Genomic DNA, 17,209 nt, shown 5'->3' on the forward strand with positions numbered 1-17,209 from the left:
TGGCCCCTAGGAGACTCGATATTACTGCTATGAAGAGTCATCATTTTGTTACAACTGACTCTACTTTAGATAATATGGTATATAGAATGTTGTTTTTCGACGGGGAGGAGAAGTAAATCCCTCTTCCCCAACCTGGTTTGTTAAGTATTGACGAGGCAATCATGGTCGTGCACTAAGGAGGAGGTGGATGAGCATATGAAGATACAAGAGTTCCACCAGCAACATGACTCCGAGGACGTCGGGACCTCCTACGACCACACCGTCACATATCCGGGTGCTTCTTCTAGCACATACCCGGAATACGACCCATCTTCATATTACGGAGATACTACTTCATGGGATCGATGGGATTGAACTCCACTTAGGCCAAAAGCCTAAGCTTGGGGGGAGGTATACCGGCATCACTCATTCTTTGCATATTATGGTTGCTGGATACTTGCACATACTTGCTTTGTTCGTTTGAGTGGTTTTCTAATGAGAGGAAGATGATATTTGGGGAAGTGCTGCCTGAAAACAGATTCTGGAACGTTACCGTAAAAATTCTCAAAAATATCCAGAGCGTCATTTTGAGCTGCAAATTTTTGTGCAGGTTCCCCAGGTTGTTATCTAACTTTCATTAGTTGAACACTTTTTGAACTGAGCAACATAAGATTTTTGTAAAAATCGATTTCTGTACTGCTGTCAGGATTTGGCAGATTTCTGCCATCTCGTTTTTCTGTGTTTCTTTTAGTTTGCTATTTCTTGCTTTCGCTTCGTTTCTTTCCCAAAACACAAAAAGACCAAAAATATTTCTGTTGTTTCTCTTCACCATTTCTCTATCTTGGTTTTTGCATTTGTTTCGCTTTATTTGCTATTGCTAGTTTGCTATAAGAAAACCCAAAAAGATTTTGCTTTGTTTGCTTGTTTCCTCTTGTTCTTATTTGCAATTTGAAAACACCAAAAATATTTGCTGTTCTTCTTTGGTTTGTAAAGTTCATCTTGAGTTCAATGGTCTTCGGTGGCTGGAGCGTGGTTTTCATTTCATATTATCCAAGCTACACAAGTGAAAAGGCAATAATGACGATCTACGACAATCTGATTGTGGTGAGAGGCTGGTATGAACTCTATTTGTTTTCATTTTTGTACATATACTCATCCATGTGAGCATGCTTAGTTGGTTCATGTGAGGTATATGTTATTTGAGAAAGTTTAGTAGTTCATGATCTCTCATGATTAGCTCCAATTTATTAATATGAGTAGCATGTCATGGATGTTTGCTTGCATTGTTTTATTCATAAGTAAGTATGGCATTGTGGTATCCTCCTCTGAATAATTCATTTATATCGACTTGGCACATGCTCACGCATGCATATGACTGAACAAGAGTCAATTAAGCCTCAATGATTTACATTGCTTCAGAGTTCTTGTATCACTTTTATGCCTCGGTTAATTTATTTTGCCGCAAGCATGATTATGACGATTCTTGCTCTCTTGATTTGTCGCTCCCTAGTATTTTGCTAGCCTTCACTTGTACTGAGCGGGAACGCTGCTCGTGCCTCCAAACACATGAAAACCAAGTTATTCCAGAGTGTCCACCATAAATACCTATTCATGGCATTTCAAACCATTCCAAGTAAATTCTCATGCGCTACCTTTAAAACCTTCAAAATGCTTCTTAATTTGTGTTAATGTTGTATAGCTCATGAGGAAGTATGTGGTGTTTAGCTTTCAACCTTGTCATTTACTTTTGACGGACTCTCATATGGAATAGTGGCACATCCGCTTATCCAATAATTTTGCAAAAAGAGCTGGCAATGGGATTCCCGAGTCCCGAATTAATTAACTTAAATAGACACTCCTCCATGGTTTGTGATTGTTGGACGGCACCCGAAGGATTCGGTTAGCCATGGCTTGTGTAAGCAAAGGTTGGGGGGAGTGTCATCATCATAATAAAACTAAAATAAAAAGGCACTCCTTCATGGTATGAGATTGTTGGCGAGGCACCCGAGGATTCGGTTAGCCATGGTTTGTGTAAGAAAGGTTGGAAGGAGTGCCACATAAATATGCAATAATTCATGGGAGCCGCTCTTGAAAGTTCGGTTGGCGAGGTAGTTGGTGTACCCATTACCATTCGTTGACAACAACAAACACCTCTCAAAATAATTTTACTCCTACTTTACAAATGAAAAGCTCTAGCGCATGTTAATCCCTGCTTCCCTCTGCGAAGGGTCAATCTTTTACTTTTATGTTGTGTCTCCATTATTTCTTTGAGTACTATCTTGAGAGCACAAGCTTGTCATTCTTAGTACAATATGCTTGTCTCAAAATATGATTGATTGTGGTATAACTTTGATGCATTTATCTTTTGACAATCACTACTTCTAGTCTTTCTATGAACTCCGAGAGGTGCCGGGCATTTATGTTTTGCCAATTAAATACGGGCAAGCGAGATACCACTTTATCATACTCTCTTATGAACATTGCAATCCTGCTTATATACATGATTCATGATGCTTATTATTAATTGTTGGTACCTCTCCATGATTGACATAGTCTGTTAGATGATCTTATTTGCATGTGTCTCATTATGAACTGCTTAAGTATTAGCCATAACATGAGAATATATACATCATATGAGCAAATGTGTTCGTGAAAGTTCTTTTATCGCTCGGTTGTTAACCGAATTGCTTGAGGACAAGCAATAAGCTAAGCTTGGGGGAGTTGATACGTCCAAAACGTATCTACTTTCCCGAACACTTTTGCTATTGTTTGGCCTCTAATTTGTGTATTTTGGATGCAACTAACACGGACTAACGCTGTTTTCGAGCGAATTGCTCCGGTGTCTCGTTTTTGTGCAGAAATCCAACTTTCGGGAAAAACCTCGGAATTTATGCGAAGGCCCTATTTTCCCGGGAAACTAACGGAGCCAGAAGGGCAATTGAAGTGGAGGCCCGAGGGCCCCACACCATAGGGCGGCGCGGCCCAGGGGGGGCCCGCGCGGCCCTGTGGTGTGGCCCCCTCGGCCGGCCTCCGACGCCCTCCTTCGGACTACTTATTCGCCTCGACCTAAAAACGCCGGGAGAGAAGTCGAGTTCGCCAGAAACCCTCCAGAACGCCGCCACATCGCGAAACTCCGTCGCGGGAGCCGAAGTCTCCGTTACGGCACTCCGCCGGGACGGGGAATTGGAGGAGATCATCACCGCCATCACCGCCAACGCCTCTCCATCAACCAGCAATGTTTCCCCCATCCATGTGTGAGTAATTCCCCCGCTTGTAGGCCGAAGGGGATGGTAGGGATTGGATGAGATTGGTCATGTAATAGCATAAGATTGTTAGGGCATAGTGCCTAGTGTCCGTAGATGGTACTTTTATGATATTGTTGCAACTTGTTATGCTTAATGCTTGTCACTAGGGCCCGAGTGCCATGATCTCAGATCTGAACATGTTATTATTTCATCATGATATTCGTTGTTTATGATCTTACCTGCAAGTTGTATACACATGTCGCTGTCCGGAACCAATGGCCCCGAAGTGACGAAATCGGGACAACCGGAGGGGATGGCGGTGATGTGAGGATCACATGTGTTCATGGAGTGTTAATGCTTTGCTCCGGTACTCTATTAAAGGAGTACCTTAATATCCAGATAGTTTCCCTTGAGGCCCGGCTGCCACCGGCTGGTAGGACAGAAGATGTTGTGCAAGTTTCTCATTGCGAGCACGTACGACTATAATTGGAACACATGCCTATTGATTGATTAGTACTTGGACACCGTTTTATTATTATACTGCAAATGCCACTGCTATGATTGTTACATGAGTTTCTCTCATCCATGCAACGCCCGTTAATCCATCCCCGTGCCTACGAGTATTTTAATCCTGCTTGTTTACTAAAATCACTACTTGCTGTCTTTGTTACTCTGCTGATGTTATTTCACTACGCTACTGCTATGAAAGCTCGTTACTACTGATAAACTCTTGCGAGCAAGTCCGTTTCCGGGTGCAACTGAATTGACAACTCCGTTGTTAAGGCTTCCAAGTGTTCTTTGTCTCCCCTTGTGTCGAATCAATAAATTGGGTAATACTTCCCTCGAAGACTGTTGCGATCCCCTATACTTGTGGGTCATCAAATGCCTATGAATTATACTCTTGTTATTGAACCGTTTGATTGTTGGGGATTTGACTTCATGGGACCTTTTCCCTCTTCAGAAGGTAACACTCATATACTTGTTGTTGTTGATTATGTTACTAAATGGGTGGAAGCCATACCTACAAAAAGTGCTGACGGTGAGACCTCTTTAAAAATGCTTTTAGATATTATTTTTCCTAGATTTGGAGTACCTAGATATATTATGACTGATGGAGGTTCTCATTTTATTCATGGAGGTTTTAGAAAAACTCTTGCTAGGTATGGTATTAATCATAGAATTGCTTCCGCTTATCACCCTCAAACTAGTGGTCAAGTAGAATTATCAAATAGGGAGATTAAATCTATTTTGGGAAAGACCGTTAATAAATATAGAAAGAATTGGGCTAGTAAATTGAAAGAAGCACTATGGGCTTATAGAACTGCTTATAAAAACCCCATGGGAATGTCACCTTATAAAATGGTTTACGGAAAAGCTTGTCATTTACCTTTAGAATTAGAACACAAAGCTTATTGGGTCTGTTAGAGAATTAAATAAAGATCCTAAACTTGCTGGTAATAAGAGGTTGCTACAATTAAGTTCTCTAGATGAATGGAGAAGTGAAGCTTATGAAAATGCTAAACTCTTTAAAGAGAAAGTTAAGAAATGGCATGATAGAAGGATCATCAAAAGAGAGTTTAATATTGGGGATAAAGTCCTATTGTATCGGTCTCGTCTCAGACTCTTTGCGGGGAAATTACTCTCGAAATGGGAAGGACCATATGTTGTTGAGGAGGTGTATCGTTCGGGAGCAATTAAAATTAGCTCTCTCCAAGGCAATGCTACGCAAGTGGTGAATGGACAAAGACTCAAACATTATATTTCGGGTGATTCTTATAATGTTGATGTTGATATTATTCAAGTGGAAACACCGGAGGCTTTCATCAAAGGACAAATTGACAGTCCGCCAGAACTCGACTTTGAATAGGTAACAATACTGGTAATGAAAAGTTCGCAATTTACTTTCCGAACAATATTTTTGCTGTTTTTGGAAAATATGAAAAATTACGAGATCGAAACGGAGTGGAGGAGACGCACGAGGGCGTGCCCCCATAGGCCGGCGCGGGCCCCAGCCTGGCCGCGCCGACCTATGAGGACACCGCCTCGTCGCCCCTTTCCGACTCTAGTTCGACCTGGTACTTTCCGTTTGTTCTGAAAATTTTTATTATATAATCCCCCGGACCCCTGGAGGTCCGTATATCGTTTTCTCGACGTGTTTTGTTTCGAGCTGTTTCTGCCAGGATTTGTCTTTGATTTAGGAGCACCATGGTCTCCCACAACAAGGACAAGGAGCCTTCGGAGGAAGGTATGCAAGACCCCGAGTTGAAGGAAGAAGTGAAGGAGGATGAAGAGGAAGTCGAAGAAGTTCCGCAAGTACGCCCGCGCACCACCATTGCAAGCATCGGAGTGGTGTCAAACCCGTTCAACGCCAAGAAGAGCGCACGGATTAGCACCGGAGGAGGATTTCCACGTCATTACCTAGCTCCAAGGACATCTTCTTCAGGCACTTACCATCCCTTCCGCAATCTAATCTACAATAATCAAATTGAAAGGACTCCCAAGGCAGCATTGCCTAGCAATTGGGATATAGATCGTTCTAACACTGCAGGAAGGACGAAGTCTGAAGCTGAAGGTTGGGGAAATAACTCCAAGAATTGGGACTCGCCGTCGGACATACTTCTTAATCGCGTCGAGCACAATTCGGAGATGATCCGCAACCTCATGTACAAGATTGATGAGCTTCGGGATCTTGTGGAGAAGCTTGTGAGGAATTCATCACCACCATCGCCAAAGGATTGATTCATCATCGGTATTGGCATCCCCTTGGTTTGTTCCAAGCTTGGGGGAGTGCCGCGGTATCACATCATCACTACCTTTTACTTTTTACTATCAAGTAGTGTCATATCATGAGTAGGGAAGTTATCGTATAAGATGGGTTGCGGTGTGGAAGTATCTCTCCTTTAGTTTGTCTATGTATCCCTTGGTGTGAGTTATCGTTATGGAATATTAATGAGAAGTCTTATCATTTACATATTGCACACCTTATTTTAGTTTGCAATTTCTACTATATGGTTGATCTTGATTTTAGTATTGGTACCACTTTGGGAGCATTGAGTAAATCTATTTGGTTTTGGCAAACTTAGCAATGGTCAATAGCAACAACACTTTGAGTTTAAGAAGAATAGAGGAAATACATGTAGAAGATGTTATTATCTTTCTTATCAGTTCTTAGCTTAGTATTCTAAAGTTAAAGTTGTTTGTGCTTACAAGAAAGATGCATGATTATGTCTATCACATGTATATTTGTTTGTTTCCCTCAACTCCTATGCTTGCTATTTAACCTTGCTAGCCAAAGACCTGTATTGAGAGGGAATACTTCTCGTGCATCCAAACCTGAACCCAAACCTATGCCATTTGTGTCCACCATATCTACCTACTGCATGGTATTTTCTGCCACTCCAAGTAAATACTTCATGTGCTACCTTTAAACAATTCAAAATTTATTACTTCTTATTTGTGTCAATGTTTTATAGCTCATGAGGAAGTATGTGCTGTTTTATCTTTCGAGTCTTGTTAGGCAGCCTCCACTAATGGACTAGTGGCTTCATCCACTTATCCTATAATTTTGCAATAAGAGGCGGCAACGGGGTTCCCAGCCCCAATTAATCAACTTTCATTAATAATTCTCTTCACATGTTTTGCCCTGATTCATCGGTAAGCAACTTAATTTTGCAATAGACACTCCTCCATGGTATGAGATTGTTGGAAGGCACCCGAGGATTCGGTTAGCCATGGCTTGTGTAAGCAAAGGTTGGGGGGAGTGTCATCCTTAAATAAACTAAAGTACATGTGTAAACAAAAGAGAAGAGGGATGATCTACCTTGCTCGGTAGAGATAACGTCCTTCATGGGAGCCGCTCTTTGGAGGTCTGTTTGGCAAGGGGGTTAGAGTACCCGCTACCGGTCGTTGACAACGACAAACACCTCTCAAAACTTTACTTTTATTCTCTTTATATGATTTCAAAACTGAAAAAGCTCTAGCACATGATTTAATCCCTGCTTCCTCTGCGAAGGGCCTGTCTTTTACTTTATGTTGAGTCGGTAAACCTATTTCCCTCCATCTCAAGCAAGCATTTGAGTTGTTGTGATCAAACTATTATATTGTGATTTGCTTCATCATGTCTTTACTCTTTCTTGTTTAGTACAAGTTTTACCTGAATGAATATAGCTTTGAAAGTCATCAATGATTAATATGATTGAGTATGCAAGTTTACCATAAGTTTTAATATGAGAGCGCTGCTCAATAGATAAGTATAATCTATTAACTGTTCTCTGACCAAGAACAAAGTTTGCCATCACCAATTATGATTTCTTATGCACCTTTATTTGTGATTACCTTATACTTGTTTCAAGTTGAGTTATATGAGGAAGTTGTTTACTATAATGTCTTGTGTGAATGAATATGATGCTTCTTGTCCGTATTTTATTTATCGACTCTTCACTCCATAAACATGTGGTCCTGTTCACCGAGTTCAGTTTCGCTTGGGGACAAGCTAAGTCTAAGCTTGGGGGGAGTTGATACGTCCAATTTGCATCACTATTTTATATCATAATTTGCTTTTATTCATTGATATATTTCATATTGGGACACAATACTTATGTTATTTCATCTATTTTGCATGTTTCATGATTATTTGGAGATCGCGCACCGGAGCCAGGATTCTGCTGGAAAAAGCACCGTCAGGATGCAATATTTCGGAAGATCAACTGTGGAAGGAAATTTCACCAAAAATCCTAGTTTTCCAGATGACGGAGAAGGCCAGAAGGGGGAGCCGAGAAGACCCAAGGTGGGGCCAGACCACAGGCCGGCGCGGCCCATGGCCTGGCCGCGCCACCTTGTGGTGTGGGGGCCCCACAGCCCCTTTCGCCCCTTTTCTTCGCGAAACCCTTCGTCCCGAAAACCTAAGCTCCAGAGGGTAGGTCGCGAAGAGTCACAGCCGCCTCTGCGGGGCGGAGAACACCAGAGAGAAAAGAGCTCTCCGGCGGGCAGGAATCCGCCGGGGAAATTCCCTCCCGGAGGGGGAAATCGACGCCATCGTCACCGCCATCGAGCTGTACATCATCTCCATCACCATCACCATCATCTTCATCATCATCACCGCCATCTCCACCGCAGCACCTCGTCACCGCTGTAGCAATTTGGGTTTGATCTTGATTGTTTGATAGGGGAAACTCTCCCGGTATTGATTTCTACTTGTTATTGATGCTATTGAGTGAAACCATTGAACCAAGGTTTATGTTCAGATTGTTATTCATCATCATATCACCTCTGATCATGTTCCATATGATGTCTCGTGAGTAGTTCATTTAGTTCTTGAGGACATGGGTGAAGTCTAAATGTTAGTAGTGAATTATGGTTGAGTAATATTCAATGTTATGATATTTAAGTTGTGGTGTCATTCTTCTAGTGGTGTCGTGTGAACGTCGACTACACGATACTTCACCATTTATGGGCCTAGGGGAATGCATCTTGTACTCGTTTTCCAATTGCGGGGTTGCCGGAGTGACGAAACCTAAGCCCCGTTGGTATATCGATGCGGGAGGGATCGCGAGGATCTCGGAGTTTAAGGCTGTGGTTAGATTTATCTTAATTACTTTCTTGTAGTTGCGGATGCTTGCAAGGGGTATAATCACAAGTATGCATTAGTCCTAGGAAGGGCGATACATTAGCATAGGTTCACCCACACAACACTTATCAAAACAATGAAGATTAATCAGCTCGTATGTAGCGAAAGCACTAGACTAAAATCCCGTGTGTCCTCAAGAACGTTTGGTCATTATAAGTAAACAAACCGGCTTGTCCTTTGTGCTAAAAAGGATTGGGCCACTCGCTGCAATTATTTCTCTCGCATTTTACTTACTTGTACTTTATTCATCCGTTACATCAAAACCCCACGAATACTTGTACGTGAGCATTTACAGTGAATCCTTCATCGAAACTGCTTGTCAACACCTTCTGCTCCTCGTTGGGTTCGACACTCTTATTTATCGAAAGTACTACGATACACCCCCTATACTTGTGGGTCATCAGAGAGCGAGGGGAAGCAGCGCGGGGCTCGGTCTCCTGCGGGGCCGAGAGGAAGAGGGTGGAAGGACCCGATCGCTTTTTGGAAAGGAAATGGAGGGGCGGCTGCAAAACAGCCAGGAGGAGTTTCGGTTGGGGCCAGGGTTTTCCAGGGGGAGCCCGGGTGGGCTTGTTGGGCCACCGGCGGGGCTGGGGACTTGGGCCACCAGCTGGGCCATTCCCAGGCCTGGCCGGTTGGGAGGGCTGATACGTCTCCAACGTATCTATAATTTCTGATGTTCCATGCTTGTTTTATGACAATACCGACATGTTTTGTTCACACTTTATGTCATTATTATGCGTTTTCCGGAACTAACCTATTGACGAGATGCCGAAAGGCCAGTTGCTGTTTTCTGCTGTTTTTGGTCCCAGAAAGGCTGTTCGGGCAATATTCTCGGAATTGGACGAAATCAACGCCAAACCTCCTATTCTCGAAATATTCTCGGACTTGGGCCACCAGCTGGGCCATTCCCAGGCCTGGCCGGTTGGGAGGGCTTGTCTCCCTTTTTTTCATTTTATAAACTGTTCTCTTTTCTTTATTTTACTGTTTCTTTTTAAACCATTTTAAATATGTTTTATATAGGAAAATAACCAGAGAAAAATATATTTTCATTTGAGGTAAAAAGAGGGATTAATTTAACAAAAAAATAGGGTTTAATAAAATAATTTTAGGATGCGAAAATATGCATGATGCCATGACTATGCATAAAAGAGAAAATAACAAACAAATCTAATAGGGGATTTTTCCTGGGTCGCTACAATCGACACCACTAACAAGGAACCTCGCCCCGAGGTTCCACGTCAACCTAAGGGGGAGTTGGTTAAACTATCGGATCTTCTTGTACCATATTGACAATCACCCGACCTCAAGGTGGAACCTTCTTCTAGCGAAGTGTTGATCTTCTCGACACCACTAACAAGAGTTGTTGTTCCATATTGAACGGCGACACCACCAAACAAGAAGTCGTTGTCCCGTTGATGATGATGCGCTTCAGTCGGGAACCTCCGAAGATCGAACCTATTAGGTTAAAGGTAAAGATCGTCCAACCCGCGTAGGGACCTAAGACTCAGGAAACTCAGATAAGAGAGAAAACTCAAAACTCGCATTGATAAGAGGAGAAGGAATATAGGTAAGGAGAAAAATCAGAACTAGTCAGAACTATCCAACGATTTTTAGAAAATAGTTTGGACTCTCTAAACTCAACGACCGTTGGCAAGGTTATCCTACAGGCTGGACTAGTGGGGTATCGTCAACCTGAGGCTCTGATACCAACTTGTGACGCCCCAAAACCGGTACCGTGAGGATCCCAGCGAATCCGCCGAAATCCACACGATATCAGTTTTAGGAGACGCACCACCAAGCGCCTCGTACACGCCGAAGCATGCACGCGATGCGGGTGGAATCAATCACGAGCGGTAACATTACAACATGATTACAATAGAGCCCAGAAGAACAGATATATTACAACAACGACTTCAACGAGTCAAGATACAAATATACAACTCAAGATCCAAATCATACAGAAGATCAAATACTTCCGTGTACAGACAAGATACAAATTGGACTAAGAGTCCTGAAGATAACCAGTGGCGTCCATAACCCTGCCCAGGCCAAGCCGGAAGGGTAACCTTGCTAGCGTCGTTCTTCATCATACCGATCTTCATACCTGCCCGGTTATGTCCCGTAGAAGCAGCAATAAGTACGGGTTCGTACTTAACAAGACTTCAAGACGTATAAGCATTCGTCAACCAGTCGTCCTTTGTACTTGAGGCACGCAGGGACTTAGAGGACGCAAGAGGAACGTCATAGGCAATATGGTGGGGTTAAGCGGCAGCGCGCAAGCACTAAAAACCTATAGAGACACTCTACAACGGTCGTCTAATCGGAGAAGATGAGAGAGCGCATAACTAACGGTTCTATACTCTACAAACATAACACGGCCGATGCGTTCCCCCTCGCAAGGAAGTACTTACAAGGGCACTCACACGGTTGACAAGTTTTAACCAGTTATTATTTAAGTTGTTCTATCTTACTACACAAGTTATTAGTATTTGAAACAACATGTGTAAGTTGTCTATGGTCGAGTCATACAGCTCCAAGTCGTCCATAACCGCGGACGCGGCTTATCGATAAGATTTTACACTGCAGGGGTGCCCAAATGTGCCCACACGCACGATCAACTCCAAAGGCAATGGCAAAAAAGTGGAGTGTCACGACTCGCACTCTCCTTCACGACAACAATGTCCAGGAAGCCACCTAACTAAGTTGAACCCGAATCGAAGTCCGGCCGAATCTTCGAGACGGACCTAGCTGTTTGCGAGAACGGCTTCTAGGTGGTCTGAACACACATCGGGACGAATGACCCGCTTCAGCATGCGATAAACGTGCAGGCCGCGAACCTATACGTGCATACTAGAAACAAGGGATACAAGGCACCCAGGGGCTTCCCAAAGTAAATAAGTAACAGGCTGGCATGCACGCAAACAACAAATGGTAAAACATTGCAAACTAGTTGTGGCCACTGGACAAAGCTGTAGATTCCGGCAGTGGTCGAGGGGAGACCCAGAAACATACCCACGTGTGGTTAGAGCGCTCAGTCTCGGAACAGTATAACAAGAACTCGGGGTCCTAAGATATTTAGGAAACACAAGTGAGCCGTCACAAAACGATCAGCTGACCCACCGATGCCTCCGCTAACAACTATTAACAAGTAACCATGATTCCCTCAACGAGATATATCCATATAACTATGTGTCATGATTCCCAACGCGATAACCCGATAAGATAACGATAACGGTAACGAGATATAAACAGCACTAGCATGCACTACGACTCGCAAAGCGGACTCCAATACCAAACAATAGCCGTAGGAGGTTGGTGGAGGCAATATAGGCTGCTTGAGGTAACAAGTGGAAGGGACACGTGACAAGAACGCAACTCAAGGATAGCATGAGGGAGAAGGCAAAATAAAATAGGTGAGCGACTTCTGCATAGGCAGAAGTATAAGGGAAAATGCTTGCCTGTTAAAGCTTGCCGAGGGACTTCCGGAGAACTTGTCGTATCTCACATCACCACTTCGTGATCCTATCCAGGAAGAAGCAATTGCTTGGAACACACATCGGATGCAAATCTTACTACTACGGATAAAGAATCGGCATGCTCATGATAGGTATGCATGCATGACATGGCAAACATGATGCGCGATGCAACTTATATCCAAATTAAGCGGAATCGGAATCCCGAACAATCAATTAGAGTTGGAGTTGCATTTATCTACCCGCAAAGTTAAGGGTTGATTAGCATGGCAACAGCAAGGCATGGGTGAGCTACGCAAAATTAAATGGAACCGGGATAATATTTATATAATATCCCACATATTCCATATGTTACATATTAGGTGATGATGCAAACTACCACGAAACAGTATGATGCGTAATGCAACAGCAAACATGGATGGCATATTCATGTTCCTCATATTTTTCTGATAGATTTTCATATAAAATACTTTGCATTCCGACAAATGGTTTGAGAGATATGAATTTTGCAATATTCGAACATTTTCTGGATTTTTCGGGAAAAGAAAAACATGCAGGGGCGAACTGGGCTGAACCTGCACAATCCTGGGCCGGATCTGCTCTGGTTCTGCGTCGGTGAGAGAAACTGGGCTGCGTCTGTGATGGGCCGAGAACTTGCTGCACATGCGTCGGGTTGGTCCGGGACAGGATCTGGGCCGAGCCCATGGGTGTCGTTGGATCTGAGGAAGTAGGGAACAAAAAGATGGCATAATTAGCCTGATTGGGAAATTGATCACGTGATCTCTTGGTTCAGAAAGAATACAGCTTACCACTGCGCTGGTACATCTTGTTGTACAAGACAGGGACGCACGAGTTGAATACATAGGAAAACAGGCAGTCGAGCTTGCACACGTTCAGCCATGGAGGACGTCTCAGTCGAGGATGGATCTGACACTTCCGCGCGAATCAGGACGAGGGAGATGGCGCGCTCAACGCGTAACTTCGTGGGGATGCGGGATCTGGAGGAATTGAAGACGGGGAGGCTCCGGAGGGGCGCCGACGGCGGTTACCTGCGACGACGGCAGCGGTCAACGACGGGGGCACGGTACAGAGGGAGAGGGAGATGGAGAATTGGACTCGGAGGTGCGCTTACTCTCCCTGGTGCTCATGGTGTGGACGTGGAGGCCGGAGGAGCTCGAACGCCGACGTAATTGTCCAATTTTCCGCCGGAGTTGGAGAAGGGAACGGCGAGCCTGGTGTTGATTGGAGAGGAACCAACTCGATTTCTTTGGCAGGGGCGACGAGGAAGACGAGACGCATCTCCTAGTGGTCTCGGCTCGGCGAGGAGTGGCCGAAATCGACGGCGCCATGGTGAGGAAGATGGTGACAGTGGAGTTTTCTTCCGTCTCTGTTTCATTTAGTGGAGGGAAACAAAGGTGCAGGGAGAAGAGAAAGGAAGTGGCGGCGGCAGTAGGTAAGAGGGGCTAGGGTTTCTGCGAGGGAAGGGATTAAAAGGAGGGGAAGATCATGTGCTGGTGGTGGTGGTGGTTGGAGATGGGGAGGACCACAGGTTCACGTTGTTTCCATGCTCACGAGGAAGACGACAACCACGTACCCCTTCGGTGGAGAGAAAAAATGGGCCAGGTTGGGTTGTTTCCGTGGAGGCAAAACGGACCAAGTGGAGAGGAAAGCCTTATTTAGGATGATGGGCTTCAAGCAAAGATGGACCACATTGGAGAGAGGAGGTTACTTTGAAATATCAAAATAATATAATTTTGAACTTTGCAAATATTAGCAGATTTAGAATTAGTTTTTCAACATATCCAAAATAATATTATTCGGGTTTTATTATTTTTAAGAAAATAAGATAAGGGAGATGGGGTTTTAATAAAAATAATTTTATGGTTGCAAAACATGCAAGGTGTTTGATGCTATGATTGTGCGAAAACAAAAGAACAAACAAATCTAATATAGGGATATTCCTGGGTCGCTACAATCGACACCACTAACAAGGAATCTCGCCCGAGATTCCACGTCAACCTAAGGGGGAGTTGGTTAAACTATCGGATCTTCTTGTACCATGTTTACAAACACCCGACCTTGGCGTGGAACCTTCTTCTGGCGAAGCGTTGATCTTCTCGACACCACTAACAAGAGTTCTTGCTCCATGTTGATCGGCGACACCCCTAACAAAAAGTCGTTCCGTCGATGATGATGCACTTCTGTTGAGATCCTCCGAAGATCGGACATAATAGGTGAGGGGCAAAGATCGTCCAACCCACGTCGAAACCTAAGAATCGGAGAAACTCGGATAAGAGAGAGGACTCAAAACTCGAATAGATAAGAGGAGAAAGAATATAGATAAGGAGAAAAAATCAGAGCTAATCAGAACTATCCAACGTATTTTCAGAAAATAGTTTGGACGCTCTAAACTCAACGACCGTTGGCAAGGTTATCCTACAGGCTGGACTAGTGGGGTATCGTCAACCTGATGCTCTGATACCAACTTGTGACGCCCCAAAACCGGTACCATGAGGATTCCAGCGAATCCGCCGAAATCCGCACGACATCGATTTTAGGAGACGCACCACCAAGCGTCTCGTACACGCCGAAGCATGCACGCGATGCGGGTGGAATCAATCACGAGCGGTAAACATTACAACAGGATTACAATAGAGCCCACAAGAGACATATATTACAACAACGACTCCAACGAGTCAAGATACAAATAGATACAACTCAAGATCCAAATCATACAGAAGATCAAATACATCCGAGTACGGACAAGATACAAATTTGGACTAAGAGTCCTGAAGATAAACGATGGCGTCCATAACCACCGCCCGAGCCAAGCCGAAGGGTAACCTTGCTAGCGTCGTTCTCATCGTACCGATCTTCATACCTGCCCGGTTATATCCCGTAGAAGCGACAATAAGTACGGTTCGTACTTAACAAGACTTCAAGACGTATAAGCATTCGTCAACCGATCGTCCTTTGTACTTGAGGCACGCAGGGGACTTAGAGGACGCAAGAGGAACGTCATAGGCAATATGGTGGGGTTAAGCGGCAGCGCGCAAGCACTAAAAACCTATAGAGACACTCTACAACAGATCGTCTATCGGATAAGATGAGAGAGCGCATAACTAACGGTTCTATACTCTGCAAACATAACACAGCCGAAGCGTTCCCCCCTCGCAAGGAAGTACTTACAAAGGCACTCACACGGTTGTCAAGTTTTAACCATTTATTATTAGGGTTGTGCTAACTTACTACGCAAGTTATTAGTATTTGAGATAACATGTGTAAGTTGTCTATGGTCGAGTCATACGGCTCCAAGTCGTCCATAACCGCGGACACGGCTTATCGATAAGATGTACACCCCGCAGGGGTTGCCCAAATGTACCCACACGCACCGCTCGACCCACTTACGACGAGTGGACATCACGGCTCGCACTCTCCTTCACGACAACAATGTCCAGGAAGCCACCTAACCAAGTTGAACCCGTATCGAAGTCCGGCCGATTCTCCGAAGCGGACCTAGGCGTTGCGCCGCCGTACTAGGTGGTTTAAACACACACTCGGGGCGATAAACCACTTCGCAGCTGGCTCCGCATCCTATACGTGCATACCGAAACAAGGGATACAAGGCACCCCGGGGCTTCCCAAAATAAATAAGTAACAAGTCGGCATGCACGCAAACAACAAATGGTAAAACATTGCAAACTAGTTGTGGCCACTGGACAAAGCCGTAGATTCCGCAGAGTGGTCAAGGGGAGACCCATAAGCATACCCACGTGTGGTTAGAGCGCTCGGTCTCGGAACAGATAACAAGAACTCGGGGTCCTAAGATATTAAGGAAACACAAGTGAGCCGTCACAAAACGATCAGCTGACCCACCGATGCCTCCGCTAACAACTATTAGCAAGTAACCATGATACCCTCAACAGATATATCCATAAACTATGTGTCATGATTCCCAAACTGATAACCCGATAAGATAACGATAACGGTAACGAGATATAAACGAAGCACTAGCATGCACTACGACTCGCAAAGCGGACCCAAAACCAAACAATAGGCCGTAGGAGGTTGGTGGAGGCAATATGGGCCGCTTGAGGTAACAAGTGGAAGGGACACGTGACAAGAACGCAACTTAAGGATAGCAGGAGGGAGAAGGCAAAATAAAATAGGTGAGCGACTTCTGCAAGGGCAGAAGTATAAGGGAAATGCTTGCCTGTTAAAGCTTGCCGAGGACATCCGGAGAACTTGTCGTACCTCACCGCGCCACTTCGTGATCCTATCCGGGAAGAAGCAATTGCTGGAACACACAACGTATGCAAGTCTTACTACTACGGATAAAGAATCAGCATGCTCGTGATGATATGCATGACATGGCAAACATGATGCGATGCACTTTATCCAAATTAAGCGGGATCGGACCCCGAACAATCAATTAGAGTTGGAGTTGCATTTTCTACCTAGGCAAAGTTAAGGGTTGATTAGCATGGCAACACAAGGCATGGGTGAGCTACGCAAAGTTAAATGGAACCGGGATAATATTTATATAATATCCCACATATTCCATATGTTACATATTAGGTGATGATGCAAACTACCACGAAACAGTATGATGCGTAATGCAACAGCAAACATGGATGGCATATTCATGTTCCTCATATTTTTCTGATAGATTTTCATATAAAATACTTTGCATTCCGACAAATGGTTTGAGAGATATGAATTTTGCAATATTCGAACATTTTCTGGATTTTTCGGGAAAAGAAAAACATGCAGGGGCGAACTGGGCTGAACCTGCACAATCCTGGGCCGGATCTGCTCTGGTTCTGCGTCGGTGAGAGAAACTGGGCTGCGTCTGTGATGGGCCGAGAACTTGCTGCACATGCGTC

This window comes from Lolium rigidum, chromosome 5, assembly GCF_022539505.1.
Source record: "Lolium rigidum isolate FL_2022 chromosome 5, APGP_CSIRO_Lrig_0.1, whole genome shotgun sequence".
Lineage (NCBI taxonomy): Eukaryota > Viridiplantae > Streptophyta > Magnoliopsida > Poales > Poaceae > Lolium > Lolium rigidum.